Here is an 18,273-nt window from a genome sequence, read left to right on the forward strand (position 1 = left end):
GGGCCAGGGTTGGGATGGATGTCCCCATGTGTTATAAGGCTATAGTGAAAGGATACTCTAAGCTTTAGGAGTTTGTTTATACATTTTATATAGTCTTTGTCTTTAGGTTTATGTTTTCTGGCTTTACAGGGATGATAGTTTGTTGAGCATGGTAGATTCGGTGTGCTGGGGATGGTAAAGTGTTTGGTGTTATGTGTGAAGTCATGGGTTTCTGTTTAATCATTTTGGTAGTGAATACCATGGTCAAATTTTTGTTGACAGGCAGTAAGATGGTAAAATAGAAATAGTATGGGCAGTAGGGTAATTAGTATTATTTTACTTGTTTGCATTTTGTTAGGGGGGAGGGCCAATTTTGAAGGTTGAGTGTGCTAACAGGGTGTGGAAGAATGAAAGAGAAGGAAATGGGTTAAGGGGGAGGGTTGTTCAGTGATGTATGAGGCACTGATTGGTACTTAGCATGAGGAAGTGGCTAAATTTAGTTTAAATGTAGCACTAGTGGGGGCAGGTGGAATTTGGGGGCAGGGAGGGGAGCGGAGCAAGCTCGAGCACAGCGAGGATGAGCGGAGCAGGGTTACACTGACTCCAAGTATTTCTTTAGGCTTTTGGTATGTATGGTTGTATGTTTGCCTGTATTTTTGGTATGTATGGTTGTATGTTTGGCTGTATTTTTAATTTGTTTTTTGCACTAATTTATAGACCATGTTTAAGCTGTATTTTATACACTTGCAGGTTAATTTTCTAGCTGCAGGGTATAATTTTCAGGGCTATGTGAGGGAGAGCAGAGTAAAATTACTGTGTTCATGGTATTATTTTAGGTGTAAGAAAGAAGATACTGGGGGCAAACTAGCTAATTTTAACAATATAGAGGGATCCAAATTACTGTGAGGGACAGCCTAAAAGGTGTCTTTAGACCCAGGTCAGCAGTATACAGTACTTGCTTTAAATTCTAATCTATGTCCTGTTTTTAAACACAGACAGCAACTTTAACAGTACAATTTGGTGGAACTTTTTAGCATTAGGAGCCTTATTTAAGGGCTGGGAAGTTTGGTGCTGTTGACCCAGTACGGCTGAATTAAACAGTTTAAGCAGAAAGACTATAGAAAAAGTAGTAACCTCAGTTATGTTTGTTATTGAGGGTAGACCAGTGTGGCTGTCCATTTTATTTTTCTTTTTTAAACAATTTCCAACTGGATGCAGACCTTTTAACTGTGCGAGCCTTTCAGGGTGGGAGCCATGAGAAGAGATAAAACCTTAGTTAAGTTTGTTATTGAGAGTAGATCAGTGTGGCTGTCCATTTTATTTTTCTTTTTAAAACAATTCCCAACTGGATGCAGACCTTCTAACTGTGCAAGCCTTTCAGGGTGGGAGCTGTGAGAAGAGATCATACCAAGTTTACAGCAGGACAGCCATCTGGGTCGTGAGCACTGGATACATGTAGCTGGTGAGTACTGCAAGGCTCCACCAGATATGTCCAGGCACCGGAACCATGACTTGAGCATCGCAAACACATGCTCTATTATGATTCTGGTCTGTGCATGTGCCTCATTATGGAGTTCTTGTTCAGATGTGTGTGCATTTCTGATGGGTGTCATCAGCCACGGCTCCAGTGCGTAACTATAATCCCCTACTAGGTGGCCATAAGGGATGTCCCCATTGTCAAATCTCTGGTACAGCTGTGTCATATGCCAAATGTGGGAGTCATGATAGCTTCTAGGGCAGCCAGCACACACATTCATTTTAATGCCCTGGGCATCACACATGACCTGGAAGCTGATGGAGGGGAAGCCCTTGTAGTTGATGTATACCCTAGCCCACTCACCAGGTGGTGCTTTGATGTGTATGTGCGTGTAGTCTATAACACCCACTACCTCAGGGTATTCTGCTATTTGGTGGAAGAGATGCATATTGCTGGAAAATGCCTCACAGCTGTTGTGAAAATATAAGTGCTCACCAGCATGTGCTGACATGGCATCCAGGAACTGGTGGAGTACCCTGGATGCTGATGCCTGTGAGATCCCCATGATATCCCCAGTTGGCCTTTGGAAGGTACCTGTGGCTAGTATTCTTAGGCCTACACATACCTTGGTATCCACTGGGATGGATTCCACTCTGTTGGTTCTGTGTGTGAGGGGTGGCTGGCACAGCTCAACAATTTGCTGTAGGAGGTCCCTGTCCACCCTATAGTGCTCTACTATCTCCAGCTCATGTACCCCCTGGTAGGTTACCCTGGGTATGTGCACTCTTCTCCTTCTCCTCACTGTGGGTAGGTTGTCAGCATTCTCATCCTCACCAGCCTTAGCCTCTTCCACATGTTGATTTATGAGAGCTAATGCAGCCCCTATCATTTTGTTGCTTTTGTTTGGTAAAATTTCCCTGCTTGTGTACAGCAGTCGTGTAGAGTTTGTGGGTAAAACCAGAGGGAAAGGTGTTTGCATAGGTCATAGTAGTGTGCTGGGCTGGGCTGGGATGTTGCCTGTGTAATTACCTGATTCTGATACATTTCCCCTGTCAGCTATGCTAGTTCTCCTTGATTACCTTCCTGCTGCTATTTTCCCTTCTCATTGCCTTCCTGTTTAAGCCCAGGGGTGTGCCACACAAACACAGTGCTCAGATGTGCACGGAGCTGCTATTTCCTGGTTTACTTTTTTTCCCCTTTAAAACACAGTGTGTGATGTGCATACCCACTTAGGCAATATAAAGAGTGCTTGGCAGCTTCAGACACACCCCCTTGCTTAGTTCTGCTAAGTTAAGGGCAAACCCGAGCCACAAGGCTCCAATAAGCTGACAGTATGCCTGACACACCCTTTTATGATGTCAGCTAGGTCTTAGGCTTGCACTTTGGCCTTCCTGTACCTACACGGTTGGGTGCAGGCTAGCTATGAGGGGGAATCTGGAATTCAGTATCATTCCCCTCATTTGCATAGGATTGGCAGCTAATGCCTAGCTATATGTTTGACACTGAGCCTTCCCCCTTAGCAACCACTATTCACTGGCCATGTTGTCTTCTGCCTGCCATTGAGTATAATGGCAAAATTGTGCTTTTGGATAAAATGCTTTTTTCTATTTTTTTGTTTTAATTTTTGGGGCGATCCCGTTTGTGCGCTGCTGCCCTACACTTAAGTGGCCGAAAGTGGCAAAAAAAAAAGTTTTTTTTTTATTTTTGCAACTGTTTTCCATGCCAGTGGCCATATATTTGGCTATTGGCATGCTTTACATGTTATATACACCCTTTATTTGGAACTGTCATGGCTCCATTTTGTAGTTTGCAAAAATGTACATGGTTACTAACCGAGTACATTTCTGCAGATTACATTAGTCCTGCATGGCTGGCTGCCAGCTTCCTGGATTGCAAATTCACCTCATTTGCATGGTTTTCACCTGCGAATGGGGTAATTTGCACACAGGAGCTGTGTCCATGCAGGTATAGTGTAGGAGCACTCGTGCACATCCCGGGAGCTTGTTCCTGGATCTCTCGGTGGCCATATTGCCTCCAGCAGCTCCTGCACTATTCCTGCACACCATGCAGAGCTTGCTGAATCCTGAGGTTTGTCTTGTTAGAAGAAATATGCTTCTTGGATTGGTGCTGCTTCTTCTAACACATGACAATTGTAAAAACAAAGATTATTACTGAAAATAAAATAACAAAAGTTACAACATGGAACCAAAACTGATCCCAGTCCCATTGCCATACTTTTAAGCCTAATTAGGATCAAAGGAGGTCACTAGGTTAATGGCTCTAGAACCTTTTTAAGCCCAGCCATTCATGCCCCAATTTTACCAATTATATATGTCCACAGGGTAGAACAGTTATGAGATATGTCTGTGCCTTAAGACATCTACAAATTGGCCCTATCCATGATAGCCATAGGCAACAAGCCAAAGGTAATTTGCAATTTCCCATCTTTTGGTCCAAACTGCAGCTATTCTCTTCACTATTAAATAAATATCTATATACAAAAGCTTAGCTCAGGGACTGAAATTTATTTGAATTTGCACAGATTTTTATATAATATAGATATATGCAATTTATGGAATAATATCATATCAGACTGTTATAGCTATGGTGCAAGGTCTTTTGTTTACTACATATCAGTAAAGATCCATTGTCTGCTTCATGCATAGTAGTAGCACACAAAATTATTACACAAAATGATACTGATTTTATATATATATATATATATATATATATATATATATATATATATAGATATATATATATCTATATATGAGTTAACCTTGGTTAGGCAGTGGTTTCTTCACATGGCTCACATGGGGAATCAACACCGAATAGCTTCAAAATGCTATATTAACAAGGGATGAGACAGTTATTAATGGACTTCATTATGGATCCTGCTGCTTTGGGCTGCAGAAGGGCTTTATATATTCATAGGTTTATAGGTTCATAGGTATTTACTAGGCTAACAACCAAAGGGACCATTTTAAGCCTAGCCATGCATTCCAAATCTCTGACAAGTTCTGATACTCTTGATAAGTGTAAGCAGGGGTTTGGGAGATGAAGCATTTACAAGCAGGGGTCTGGGATATGAACCATTTACAGACTGCCTGTGTCCATTAGAGACATATGTGCCAAACCAGGGAAGAATTTCCTGTTCCCTATCCAATTGTCCAAGTTGCACTTGAATTAGTTTGGGGAGGAACTCTGCTTCACATGGATGGGGAGCCTGTTCCATAGATGGGGTAGTCTTTGGGATACATACCTGTCTCTCCAGCAGGTATTATTTATATCACAGGCAAGGTTTAAGTCCTTAGAACAGGTAATTCTAATGCTGTTTGTTTTGTGGATATGTAGAAGGGCCATTAGAGTGGGGTCTGATAATGCCCTTTATGTTAGGCATAGATCTCCTCTCAAATGACTGTAGGAGACAGAACACAGGGATAGGGCCTTGAGGTGGTCTGCATAGGACATTTTACTTACACTCCGTATTCTTTTAGTGAAGAACCTCTCTGGACATTCCAATTATTGGATATGCCTGGTTAAGTAGATACCAAAGGGGGCATTGTACTCAATGATATGTCTGATGACATTAAACGTAAGAAAAACTGGACATGAGAACCAAAGGTGACAGGCATCTTTTAAAATCTGTCCATCCAGAGAGCTGTGATGGTTTCCAAAGTCAGACAATCCATGCAGTCAGAGTTAATAAAGCATTCCTGTTTCACATGGACTACAGGTCATTTAAGGAGTGAATAATGGAGAGGTAACACAAATTCAGCTGAATAACAAAGGCTGGGAAGACTTCTTTATTTAGAACTGCAGTGGAACTGCTTCTGTAGGAATAATGATTCTACCTGTAGTAATAAAAATAGAAGTAGTTGCTGGACTGTTAATAGCAGATGTAGAAATATCAGCCATAGTAGGAGCAGAAGAAATACTTGCTCTTGTAATGGTATCAGTGGCAGCTGTAGTAGGACAAATGCCAGCTGTAGTAGAAGTAGTAGTAGTGTCATTAGTAGAATATAGGAGAAAATACTAAGAGACTCTGCAGCAGTAATACTAACTCTAGTAGTATCAGTAGTACCACTAGTACAAGTGGCAATGCAAGTTTTAGTAATAGTTGTGGTTTGAGTAGAAGAAAACATAGTAGTAGCTATAAACTGTTGTAATAATAATTTGACTCAAAGGAAGTAAAGAATTTATTTTGTTTATGCACTTGTTAACAAGGTAAGCCAATTGGACCCAAGTGTCTGCTTTGTTGGTGACCCAAGTGCATTGTCTGGTTAAGTGAGTTGCTTAGAGTCAGTAGGCACATGGAGGTAGAAAGAATCAAACCTATATACCCTGGACTATTGGAAGCAACCTGTAAACAACTCATTGCCTTAATCTTCTCTATGAAATATGGTGGCATCTGAGATATTTAAGCAATAAAAATGTTTTTTGTTGTGCTGTCATTAAGTTGCTATCAAGTATGTTAAGCTAATGAAAAGTGAATACATTTCCTCAAAACCAAGACTGTGCTGTACCTTATTGATTTTGCATTGTGATTTTTATAGATTTAATTACTATTTTCGTGTAATATGTTTTATTGATTTTATAAGTGAATAAACAATCAAAAGAGGAAACAATTGGGAAATAAACTTACAATAATACAGGCAAGATGCAGTTTTTGTGAACATTAAGACGCTTGATCTCAGTCTGTTAAAATGATGATTTAGAAACAAACTCCTTCAAATCAGCTATTGCAAATCAATGGGAATGTTATTTGGCACAGTTGTAAGGCTCAGACTTAAACTGCTTTCCCAAAACAAGAGACTTTGAATACTGTTAGTAATTATATTGCATAAACTCAGAACCAAACAAACATGCAACAGTTTCAGTGCAACTGAAGATGCTTCTCCTTAAATGCCACGGTAAGAATTTGAAATAGACTTCATCTGACTGAGATAACTTAATTACTGTTTAAATGATTTCTTAAAGTCAAGCAAGTCACATGATAAAAAGAAAAAAAACACCAATAACCACTTTTTCCATTGCCTTTAAGATGCTTTAAAACGTAAGGTGAAATGTCTGTTGTACAAAGAGTGCAGCTGAAATACCTGTAATTGTGATTTAGCTCACTTCTTTCCTTCTGCTGTCTTCTTTACTGTCCATTGTATGCTTTCTTCACAACTGAAATGCTTATGGTGTATTACCTTTATTCCATTTCCAGATGCTGAAGCTATGTTTGTGACAGGAGTTTTTCTCCTTAAATAGAATATGTCATGCAAATGGTCATGTCTAGCTGTTCTCAGACTGTAGATTACTTCATGTGCTTATAACCTGCTTACCCATTGTCCCCAGAGATATGAGCACCACAGACCACCCCTATCTAAAGCTAACTCTTTCCATCTCTAAATGATATATGTTTTACCTGCTATATGAAATTCATATCCCTAAACCCCAGTTGTCTCCCCTTGCTTGTATACACCTTTCAATGTGATTAGCTATTCCACTCTTTCAGAACTTGATGATGGCAGCATGTCTGAGCCAAACACGCTCCCTCATGTACAAAAGGGACAGCATCTGGAAAGCCTGGCAGAAAATCAAATCCACTGCCGTACTACAAAGCTACAAAGAGATCAGAAACCTAACAAAAAATACATTTATAAGGACAAGAAAGACTTTTACACAACAGCACCATCCAGGCACCAGCCCAACCCCCAAAAATTCTGGTCCACCATTAACAATATCCTTCTCCCCAGCAACCCTTCTACCCCAAACCCCTTCCCCAATAACACACCACTAGAGACTGTCACCTTGCTAAAGAACTACTTCATTGACACCATCCAAAAGCTAACTCTCTAAGACCATAACTCTAGTCCCCCCAACTCTTTCCTCTTATCTTCTTATATCAACAAAACCCCTTTCTCTCTTAAATCCATTTCCACCTCCTATATCAAATCTCTTCATCAGAAACTAAAACCAGGTTCCCCATTTGCTGATAAACTACCTCCCCTCTTTCTGTTTCCATAGCCTTTCCCATCTCTATATTAATAAATAGATCAATCCAAGAAAGCGCAGTCCTGACATCTGGAAAGCTTCTAGACTATCCCACTGCACAAACGAGGTAACTCCACAGACCCCTCTAACATTTGACCTATAGCCATCCTATCACCTCTTTCAAAAATTCTAGAAAGATGTATCCACTCTCAACTACTTAAATACCTCATACAGGTGAACCTCCTCACCCCTTCTCAACATGGTTCCCAGCCCAACCACAGCACTGCTACAGCGCTTTTATCCCTTATTCATATAGTTGCTGAGGCCAGAGACAATAACCAACTTGTATCCTGTATCCTCTTGGACCTATCCAAAGCATATGATACAGTATCTTACTCTAAACTACTAACAAGACTCCCACCATGCAGTGGCTCTGCAGCTACCTTTCTAATAGACTACAATCTGTCCATTGGCTCACTTCTTGCGCCCCCTTCTTGCCCTTAAAACAGGGGTTCCCCAGGGTTCTATCCTAGGCCCCCTTCTATTCAACATCTTTACCAATAATCTCCACTCTGCTGCAAACACTGTGCTCTTATCCAATACGCAGATGACTCCACCCTCATCACCTCCTCTAATAACATAGCTCATCTCCTTTCCCTCACCCAAAACACATTTAACTCTATCGAAAAATGACTCAATGAAAACCAGCTTATCCTAAATCCTAAGAAAACTAAACTATTACTCTTCCTTCCTAAATCACTCTCTGACCACAAATCTTCCTTTACAATCTCCTCACTCGATAACACCATCATCAAAGCTGACCCAAACACAAAACTTCTAGGCACCATAATAGATGACCAGCTTAAATTTGACCAACATATTCACCAGTGTATCAAAAAGACTCACCAAAAATTAGGACTACTGTATTGAAACAAAACATTCCTTACTCCTGAAGCTAAACTATCCCTAGCTAGAGCATTCATACTACCTGGCCTCCATTATGCTGCTCCCATCCTCACAAGCCTGCAATCCACATTAATCTCACAACTTGAACAGCCCTATAATAAAATCACCAAATTTGCAACAAACCAACCCCACAGAGCCCACCACTGCATTGCACTCAAGTTCAATGGCCCGAACCCCTCCACCAACGTCTTATACCAACTTCATATCACCCACTCCATCCTTTACAAGCCTACTGCTTGCCCTCCCTCTCAACTCTAGTCTCCTTCTACACCCCCTTCAGATCACTCAGAAGCTCTGGCCAACAGCTCCTAGACATACACAAACCTAATAGAAATATAGGTGAACCTCTCTATAACTACAATGTGTCTTCAGCTTGGCACAAACTTCCTTACTCCATTAAACACACCTCTAATATTTCTCAGTTCAAAAAGCAACTCAAACTCTTCCTCTTAACTTCAAGGATCTGTACATGCCAGGAGCCTACGTAATCTGCCCCATCCCTTGCAACCTCACCTCAATGTTTCATCTCATTTCTCTACCTCTTTTATCTACTTCACAGCCTCTCTTTCTCTTTTCCATACTCCCTTCTTATAGTTGCCTTCTCTACTCAGATTATGCCACAACTCGGTATCCACTGCATATTCTTCTTCCAAACAGTGTAATCTGTGTATGTTTGCATCTGAATTCTTTGACCTGTATCATATTTTTTATTATTATAATTATTACTGAGCTATTTAGGCTATTGTGATAATCAGTTTGGTCTCTTACTTTCAATTGTTAAAATTGTTGGTCATCATATTCTTCATTGTACTATTGCACACTAATTACTTTGTATATATTCTCTACCTGTTTATTGTGAATTTTGTTTGTAAATACATTGTTGCTTTTCTACTTGGGTCTCCACTGAAAATGGGCTTCTAGCTCATCTGGACCAACCCAGTTAACAAATGTCAAATAAATAAAAACTGCAGTGTACCTGTGATATGAACAGCACAATCAAGCAGGGCTGGTGGGATATTGGCTCAGGATATAACAGGCAGAGTGACAGGGGCACTTATATGAACAAATCTGGGGGCAGAATTAGTAGGGACATCAATACCACCATCACTGTCAGTATGCCTGCTTAGAGAAAAAATGAAATAATGATCCTGGGGGACAATAACTTAGATGAAGACTACATAGTTTGAGGTACACAGCTTTTATTATTATTATTTTTTTTTCTTATTGTGAGGCTGGCTACTTTTTAAAGATGCCATTTCATGAGTTTTGTTTTTAGTGCTTAACAAGTATACTTGACCTCAGTCTTGAGGTGAATTTCTTGATGGACATCTCCACCGTATAATAAGCTAGTTATGATTGTGTCTACATTGGACCTAATGAGACCTATGGGATTTGCTTTGCTTAATATGAAGTGTGAATTTATTCTAGAGGTAAGGATCTTTGGGGAGATATAGCTTTCACTCCAGCAGGTAATTTTTTATAGCCGATTGTAGACATTTGTGGTCTTTCCAGTTTTACACACATGTGAAGGATCTAGTAGCTTGGAGTCATTGATTTTCTTCTAGATCATGCAGAAATTGACACACAGAAGCTAATAAATGAAGGTGTAGGGTGATAAAGCATTTAGATATTCACTGTAAGTTAGGAAGGTCATACCAGATATTTTGGGAGATGAAACATTCCCTGAGATTCATGATGGTTTTAGCATCCTCCTTACAGATGGTGCAGCAGCACCATATGAATATTTATGAGGGCATGCTGCCGCACCCTCGATGTGCACAGGAAATGTGTGCGAGTGCAGGGGGCATGTTTAAGTGATCTACTGAGGCTTAAACTTGCCCCCACAGTTGCACAACCTACAATGCCTACTATTAGAGCCTCTAATAGTAAGCAATTAATTCAGTGTCCATGGATACTGAAATGTATGCTAAGCATACAAGAGTGTCCACGAACACTGAAATAAAATCAAAGTGGTAAACACACAAGCACATAGTGAAATGTTGAGTCCCATCCCTAGAACTATCACAATTAGATTCCCTGTGTCCCTATTTTACATTGGTATTGATTCATTATTGATAGTGTAAGCGAAGAGCAGCATGTTTGCATGTCGTTGGCCTCTGCTTAGCGTAGCTTACACACCAAAATCATCCAAATAGAAAATAACATGCAGAATCAATATTAATGTTAATAGTGTAGTAGTTAGAGTATCTGCCAAATGAACAGGCATGCATGGTTCGAGTCCCACTATAGCACATATCATTTTCCATGTGGAATGTGTATATGAACATATTTATACATCCTTTTGCTGCATAACCTACATAATAACATGTAAATGTGAACTGGAGTACTGCATGAAATGTTTAACTAATGTAATTCAATCAAAGTGGTAGTGTCATAATGAATAAGGCACCAGTAAGCAGGTGTAAGCACAAATAAGCAGTAGTAAACATATATATGTACCAGTAAGCAAGTCTAAGTGTGTTTGCATGGGTGTAAGCAGTGCCCACACACATTAAGCATAGTAGAAGCTAACCGAATTTAACAAACTGTAATTGGAAGATAGCACAGCCTACCATCACGCAAACATGCACACACCCACTCACAACTGCTTAAAAGTGCTTTAATCATTCTGTACCCAATGGCCCTTGTTCTGGCAGCAACAAAATAAATGGCCTCTGCAAAGGCAAACCCAGGACCCTGCACACCACAGCCAATGTGATTTACCACTAAGCCATGGCAGATATACATAAATCTGACGTTATCACAAATATATCGTCCAGCACAGTCATGCAACAGCATAGGAAATGCATATAATTATGTAGATGTATGTGCATGTGTATGTACAGATATATATAATATATATATATATATATATATATATATATATATATATATATATATATATATATATATATATATATATATATATATATATATATGAAGAATGAACGTCGTGACAATAAAGCATACAAAAAGAATGAGAAGGGAATCAACAGCAACTCCAGTATTATTTAGTGCTGTCAGCTTATGTCATATCAAGCTGGGCAGGGGTGAGCAAATCACTGCTACTCACACCACAGGCAGGACACTACCAGTGGGAGCAACATTGTCAATCTGCTAAGTCTACTTTACAATCACAGGGTAGTCCCTGGTGGGACTGCCCAAAAATTGCTAGGTGGTGTGGAATTCTGACCATTACACAAACAAGGGCAGGTATGTTCAAGGACCAAATGGTGGGAGTGCCTGATGATACATGGGTTGGGACAATATATGTGTAGGGTCCCGAATGATGGGGAGAGGGCAATGTCTGGAGGTGTGTCATGACTGTGATAGCAACTGGAGAATGGATGGTTTGTGTGTATGTCGAACTCGGGTGGGGTGGAGGAACCATGGGTATGAAATTATGGATCCAGGCATGTCAGGGATGGATGGCCTGGTTCTAATTGGACCGCCTCATGGAGGTCAGCTAGTTCGTTATAAGTATATATACATACACACATGCATACATGTATATCTAGAAGTACATTCCCTGTAACACATGCATTCCTTTTGCAGACATAAATAACATGAAAGTGCCCCTACAAACCTCGACAGTAGATAGAATAATAGGTTAGCATAACAGGAAAGGGGGAATCTGCAAAAATGCAGAAGTGTGTACTTTGTCCAAAGTCAGTGCTGTTATCAAAAAATAAATTGTGAGCACTTTCTCACTATGAAATAGTGGAATCATTCCTGTGATCTGCCTGCTATGGCAATGCCAATCACTAAACCGGTCTTATTTGTAATATAATGTCGCCGAACCCGTACATTACATGTAATAGCTCTCATGTGTAACGTGTGCATTACCATATAGTCATAAGTATTCATTTATTGTAGTGTCTTGTTAACGGGAGTAATGATGTAATGAAGTATAGAGTCTAATCTTGAAATAAAGACGTGTGTCCCAGGTGGGACAACCCAAAAATTGTGAATAGTGTCCTATTGGTCACTCATTTCACCACTGTTTGTGGACTAAAAGTTTGGGATGTTTGAAGATACGTGGAGTGAGTCAACCCATGGGATGGGTCTACAGGAGTAGGGAGTGGCCAATGTGCAGTGGTGTCGATACACCATGTATCCAACTGGAGAATGTATAACTGCTGTGCCAGTGAAGTGTTGGGGTGGGAGTTTGGGAAACTAGGATCCATGGGTATATGGGTATATATGCAAATGAAGCAGCATAGTAATAGTGTAGTTGTTTAAGCATAAATAAGCAGTAGTAAGCATATATAAGCACCAGTAAGTGTGTTTAAGTGTGTTTCCAAAGGGGTATGCATTGCTTACACAGATAAAGCAAAGTAGAAGCTAACGGAGTGTAAGAAACTGTAACCGGAGGTTACAGACTTATATATATATATATATATAAATATATATATATATATATATATATATATATATATATATATATATCTAAGGTTGCAGACATATATATATATATATATATATATATATATATATATATATATATATATATATATATATATATACACATACATGTATGTGTGTGTGTGTGTGTGTGTGTGTGTGTGTGTGTGTGTGCATAGATATACACAGATATACATCTATTATAGGAAACAGCAGACAAGAATGACATATGTTCACAGGCTATGCCAATGGAATTGAGGGGCCCAAGCAAGAAACATGTAACATGTAGCATGAGCCCCATGGGACAGAGGAAACATACACACAAACCCACAAACAATGTAAATAGTCCACTGCTCCCCAGACCACAGGCAGAATAGTACCAGGGGGGGTACAAAGTGCACCCGTGAAATCTAATCTTGGAACACAGACAGGACGGGATGCCCCAAAATTGACATATAACCAAAGGAAGGTGATATGATGACCATTCTGGCTGGGGTGAGTACATACCCGGAATACAAGGGTGGGTCCCATGAAGTGGAGAGTGGGCAGCGTGTAGTGGTGTGTTCAGACCTAACCTGCACCCAGAGGAAGGATGGGTGCTGTAGAGGAGGTGTGGGTGGGGGAACTATGGGTAGCTAGTTATGGGTCTAGGTGTGCAGGTGTTGGCTGATGTGGGTCTATATGGGCAGCCCCAGGGATTTGAGCAAAAGTGTTCATTGGGCAGAGGCATCACCCAACATGCAGCCACACCCGCAATGAGTCCCACTGCAGCAAAGTCTAATCTACATGGCAAAGAATGGAATAACCAGATTTAGATGTATATATGTAGAGGAATATGCGTGTATATCTACCCATAGCTACATGGAGATATACCTCTCCCTTTCCGTAGTACAAATGTATACACACAGAGACAGAATACATATACATACCCACATATAGATATATACATATGCACAGATACCCACCCATATGTTGTTAGATATACATAGACAGCAATATATAAATATATACATGTATGCATACATATACATATATATCTGTATATAGTAATGTATATATATATATATATATATATATATATATATATATATATATATATATATGTGTGTGTGTGTGTGTGTGTGTTTGTGTGTGTGTGTGTGTGTGAGTGTGTGTGTGTGTGTGTGTGTGTGTTTGTGTGTGTGGTGTGTGTGTGTGTGTGTGTAAATATACACATGTAAATAGCTAGGATATGATACAGCAGTTACAAATTACATATGTTCACAGGCTGTGCAAATGGACGTGAGGGGTCCAATCAACCACCCCCACCTAGACAGGTGAACTATACAAACACATGATACAAGTAAACACACCACTGCTTCCCAGACCACACTCAGGATACTACCAGTGGGCGAGACCTGCCAGGTCTAATCTTGAAACAAAGACATCAACGTCCTTTGTGGGACATCCCAAAAATTAATGATCATCGGAGTCAGTCCCTGTAATGATTCATCTAACCAGGCTGTATACGTACACGGACTAGTAGGTTGTGCAAGCCTGATGACCCATGGGTCGGCACAATGTTTGACATGGGTTCTGACACATGGAGACTGGGCAGTGTGTAGTGGTTTGGTTAGACCCCACCTGCACACACAGTAAGGATGAGTGCTGTAGAGGAGGGGTAGATGAGGGAACTATGGGTATGCAATTATGGGCCTAGGCGTGCAGGTGTTGGCTGGCACAGTTATATTAGGACCGCCCCAGGGATGTAAGTAATATTCTGAAATGGGCAGAGCTTACGCCCATACCTCTCAACCCCTAAGAGCAAAACCACTGGACAGAACATAAACTGTTGGGGGAACAAATAGGGACAGAAAACACATATTCCACTTACAACCTTAGAAAGCTGATAGAATAATAGGTTATGCATTAGCATGACTCGGCTGAAGGATGTGGGGTCCTAAACCCAATTACTTGTCTGTATTTAATGGTGTCATTTCCCAGGTATTTGCCAGACAGGTGCAGATTGTAAGAGGAACACACCAATAGTATGAAGCAATCTCTGGACAGGCCACAGATTCTGTACAGTCGACTGGCATGCTTACGCCTAATGGGCAGCCATTCCCGATATGTGTCCCACCGCAGCACAGTTCAGTTTATATGGCTAAGTATGGTATTAACATATCTGTTGTTGCATAACCCACTACACAACACCTATGGATACATGATTGCAACACCCCACTGTAGGCATGTAAGCCGATGTAATAGGCATCACAAGGTATTATTGTAGTCCTCAACCCCCCCAGGGGTGTAAGTGTCTGATGCAAACACCAAATGCAGTGCATTTGCAAGTGCGGGAGCAATTGGGCGTAAGCCTGTTTGGCCACCAGTATGTGAGTATCACACTGGTGAAGCAATGTAGAGACTAACTGAGTGTAAGTAACTGTAACCGGAAGTTAGCATTGCTTAGCTCCTTGCAAACCCATGCACACTCGCTCATAACTGCTTCAAAGTGCCTTAATCACTCGGTACCAACAGCTCATGTTCTGGCCAGTAACAAAATAAACAGACTCTGCAAGGCTAGAATTCAGGACCTTGTAAATCACAGTCAAAGTAGTTAACCACTACGTAGAATAGCAATACATATAAAGGAGGTATCAGTAAACTAATCCTCACCACAGGGAAATCAAATTAAACATGTGAACTGAATCTATGTACAGTGTAATGTTCTATAACCCGCCACAGACCATAAATATGTGAATTGGAGTACTGCAGTAAACATAGAGTAGAGGTGTCATTGTAATAAAGTTATGAGGTCCCCAGGACCCCATACAGTGTACGTACACATGAATCATGGATACCAGACACATATATAACGTGTAATGAATATGACATAGCTTAGCCTTTTTGAAACCGGCCAATTACAGAAAAGTGCGTGAATCTGGCCCTACTTAAACCAAAGAGGTGGGAATACAGCTCAAAACTGGTTGTAGCATCCCCCTGCAGGTAGAATGGCTGGAGTGGGAAAAGGCACTCACTTTAGAATGCAGTGCTGGGGCATTCAGGAGTCCAAATTCATGGTATGGCTCCTGGTAAAGCACCATGACAGGAGACTACTGCAGGGCCAGTACCAGAGCTCGCAGTACAAAACAGAAGCCTGGGACAGTCTCACCCATGACATCACTAGTGCCACAGGTATCCCCCAGACTGGTGAGGAGGTCAGGCACCACCATGCAGACCTGAAGCAGCAGAGGGGGGATTTCCTGGAACAGTGGATCCAGGAAGCAAGGCAGATGCAGAATGTCCCAGAACTGAGTAAGTACTCCTTCCACTATGTAGTTAATAATTGCTGAGCTTGTATATACTATGGATAGGTATGGCTAAATATCACTGTACTTCTCTGACAGCTGCAGATGAGTGTGCTGTGAATGAGCAAGCCTATGATGCTAGGCTGCAAAGGATGCATCGCGAGGCAGATTAGTAAATAGTCTGCATGTACTGTCATAACAAATAAATGTAAGAGCCTAAGAAAGTGTTGTACCAGTATACAGAATTGTGTAATATGTTGTGAATAAAGGTGTAACCCCTGCATTGCTTCTGTTTACTCTGCAGTCATATGTTGTTGTACTGTTGCAGTTATTAAATAGTACTGTTATAGTAAGCAGTGTTACCCACACTGTGGTATGCAGATAAAATGTGTATGAAGTGCTGTATAGCAATGTTGGAAGTGCAAACAGGTCAGTCATATTAGACTAAATACATTGCAAAGCCTCACAACAATTGCCTGATAGCATAGTGTACAGTGATCTTAACTGTAATGCTTTTGTCACACACAGCAGGGCTTTGGATCCCAGGAGCGCCAGTAAATTGTATGCATAATCATTCCACACAACTGCACAGTTTGTTAGAATGTTCAGAGAGAAAGCTGCATGCATATATACACTTAACAACTGTACAGAATTTGCTAGAATGCTCAAATAGAAAATGGTATGCATATTCATACATTTCAACTGTTCCAACCTGCCCAGTATGTCTGGATAAATGGCCCACATCACCTGCCTTTTGCCCTGTTCCTCTGACAAATTAGTGTGATGTTACAAGAAATGTAGGCAGATGTAAAGTGTATGACAGCAGTCTCAAAACATGTTGCATTAACACCTGCATCTTGTCAAGCCTGTACGTAAGACACAGGTCCCATTCATACTAATCTACAAACATACCATTGTACAATATAATGCCATTGGGTAGTGTAATAATACATGTAAGGGACAGACCACTGCAGTGACTACGAATGTTGGGAAAACTACAAGGATTTATTAGTTGTTAATCGAACTCTCTCTCTCTCTCTCACCCGTACCATATGTGCAAACGTAACCGATTTACACAACTCATTTGGTATGTCTACACTCCTAACCTTTGTTGGGACATATGTCTTATTGGTTTATAAATATTCACATCTGTTTCTATGCATGTGTCATGTTAAAATACTCTTATATTGGTGTCCTGTTGCCATCAATTAAACCTGCATGCTGTTGTAATGGCCACTGTTTACCCATATATGCATGTGTTCTGCCTGCTCTGCAACTATTTTACATCTGGTGCCCTGGGTAATGGGAATACCTATGCATGCTGTTATAACTAATCGTGAATGATGTTGACTATTACTAACCCATATCTGCCTTAAACATGCTACAATATAGCTTGTATGGGAAGGCCGGTCCCAGCTGACCCACCTGTCCCATCTCAGCTGGCCATGGCACCGGGTACCAGCACATCTGGGGCCCAGCATAGGACCTCCTCGTCCGTTGGCCCTGCACCACCTGCAGGTGAAAGTGCCACAGGGAATGGGGCTCGGCCTCCCCCTGGGAGTGGGAGCGGACAGGAACCTGTCACCCATGGTACGGTCTGGGCCATGGTGTGTAGGGAGCGCAACAGAGAGATTCGAGACCGCCTATGCCAGCTTGAGGGCTGAGTGGAGCAACTAAAGGGTGAGCCTTCCCCTCCTAGACAGCCCCCAGCCCAGCCACCTTCTGAGCACTGAAGGTGCAGTGGTGACTGCTCATGGGTGGGGATCTCAGTCCCACTGTATCCATTTGTGGGCTCATGGGCTTGCGACTTGCAAACACCTCTCCTTGTCCAAGTTGTTTCCCCCCACATGTGTCATATACTGCCCCATGTACGTGTCTTGTCTTCTCTGTCATCCTACCCAACCTAACCTCCCTGATCATACCTACTCTCCTTCCCCAACATCCCACTCTCACCTAAACATAAAAGAAAAAAAGGGCAATCTGTTCCCACAAAAAAAGCACGCCCCATACGTAGCTGTCCATTTCACACATGTGTCCACTGGACACATGTAAACATTTCTAATTGGCATCACAACAAACTATTGTTGTCCTCACCCCTCTCTCAGAGTTGTGAGTGTCCAAATGTACCGCCAAATTTATTGCATATGCACAGCCTTTGCTATAGAAGAAATAGACAGC

This window comes from Protopterus annectens, chromosome 11.part0 (assembly GCF_019279795.1).
Source record: "Protopterus annectens isolate FY-2018-M chromosome 11.part0, PAN1.0, whole genome shotgun sequence".
In the NCBI taxonomy this organism is placed as follows: domain Eukaryota; kingdom Metazoa; phylum Chordata; order Ceratodontiformes; family Protopteridae; genus Protopterus; species Protopterus annectens.